A 2,353-nucleotide genomic window follows, 5' to 3' on the forward strand; every position below is an offset into this window, starting at 1 on the left:
GATATTTTTGCTGAGGAATGCTTACTACCTTTGCTCCAAATCTGATTACATACCTGTGATCATCCCCATCATCTTGTCCTACTGCCCAACCTATCCCAGTAGGACTAGTATCAACTGTAACAATCACAGGCCTGCCACACTCATAATCTGCCTTCCTGAGAGTAGGTGATGATTGGAGCAAACATTTCAGCTTCTGCATAGCTTTAATATATACTGCACTCCACAAAAATTTTTGATTTTTCCTCAAAAGTTGATAAAGAGGATCTGCTACATGTGCATAATGTGGGATCCAAATAACATAAAAGACACATGCACCAAGAAATCTCCTCAGCTCTGTAACATTAATGCATATCTCTTTCATTCTTTGTATTGCATCTATCTTGGCTGGACAAGGTCGGAGTCCATTAGTACTACAAAGATGCCCCACTATTAGCACTTCACCAACCCCAAACACTGATTTCGATCCAGACAAAGTAAAATTCACCTCTTCAAGCCTAGATAGAATCATATCACAATCTTTTATATGATTTGCCACAAACTTGCGGCACCCTTTCGAATCCAAATCCTCATCTTTATTTTACTCATCACAGCCCTTTATTGGCACATCATCCAGAAAAGGCATAGTTATTTGTGGTATGAAGTCTCGCAAGACTTTATTCATTCCATTCATCATATGCGCCACTGAGTTGGTGGCTCCCTGTGGTAAGGTACACATCCTTACTAATCTCAAAGGAGTTTTCGTTGTGGTCAAGTCCCTGCTTTGTATATCCAGCTGGAACTGATCATATCCCGAATACAGATCACCCATAGAGTATATAGCTTTCCCTGCAAATGCTTCTGCAAACTCATCCACAATCGGACCTGCTCCCACATTCCTGATTGTGACTTTGTTTACAGGTTGCATGTCTTGAATGAAGCATAATGTTCCATTTTTCTTTGGCACGGTAAACCATCTGTTGGAATATGGAGCACATGATGGCTCTAAAATTCCCATCCTGATCTTTTCTTTTAGTAATTTTGGAGCGCATGATGGCTCCAAAATTCCCATCCTGATCTTTTCTTTTAGTAATTCCATCAGCTTTGGCAAGAGAGCCTTTGGTATTGGAATCAGCCGCCGCAGGTTCTAGGGCACATGTGGTATAGTGAAGATCACCATTGGCGCTATTACACTTGGATCAACACAGCCTATCTCATGCGGCTGAAAAGCAAAGGCTTTCCCATGTTTTACAAGCATCTCTTCAAAGCATTCCCTTTCAACTGGCAACAGAAAATCCTTTTCACCAATCTTCAGCTCTTTTAGGGTTTCCTGTGTAAACTTATGCCCAATTTTCTTCGGATCTCTGAGATTCGGTTGCATAGAGGCTTCATCTAATTTCTCCTTGCTTCCTGGTGGCAAGGGCAAGGCAACTGGTTTCACCTTCTTTGCAACCGTTTTGTACTTTGTATCAACATGAGCATCCATCTCGCAATTCATGTTTTTACATTCCATCCCCTCAAATTCCCGGATTATATCATACATCCCCACAGATGACACCTCTATCATCTCATTTCCACTCTGTAAGCATGCTCTTCCCATATCAAAAAGCACATCCATAGTATCCACAAATGACACCTCATCAAGCACCCCTGAAATAAACTCATTCTTTGCGTACTCCCACTGGATGCATGAGATCATTGAAGGGAGCCTTTACAACCACTAAGAAAAGAGGCGTTGAGCAACAATTATCACACACTGCATGAATAAGTTTCAACTTGTACTCTCGAAATATCAACTTGTACTCTCGAAATATCAACTTAACGTATTCATCCACTTTGCGGATCACGGCAGTCCGAAACACTAACACTGCATCTGCCTAGTAAAGGACTTGAAAAATGGACCTGCAGTAGAGCTATATTTGCTACTAAATACTGCAACATGGGTATTATAGCTAGAACCATAGTTTAAATAGAGGGCGAGATCTCGACATTAGGGGCTCAGAAGGTGTAATGGGTCATATAAAGACGATATGAGCAGTCATGGTAACATGTGTATGTCCTAAAAGAACGCTGACGCTTTTAGCTGGTTACGTGCGAGCGCACCCACGAGGTTGATGGTTCCGTAGAATGCAAGGGGCAAGCTGTTCTCGGGAGTCCTGGTCTTGAACTAGGATGTCTAGGGCTAGTACAGTGTTAATCATGATTCGCGGGAGCAATCAAATTTAGATTTAGACAAACAGGAAAGGGATGTGCACGATAGAAATAGAATTTTAGGGGGAAAGACGAAATTGAGAGAGAGAGAGAGAGAGACAGAGACAGAGACAGAGACTTACTTGGAGCTAGCAAACTCGAACCGTCTTCCGGTGCTGGAGAAAAT

The sequence above is a fragment of the Cibotium barometz genome, chromosome 25, assembly GCF_041138505.1.
Source record: "Cibotium barometz isolate CiBa-2024 chromosome 25, ASM4113850v1, whole genome shotgun sequence".
Lineage (NCBI taxonomy): Eukaryota > Viridiplantae > Streptophyta > Polypodiopsida > Cyatheales > Cibotiaceae > Cibotium > Cibotium barometz.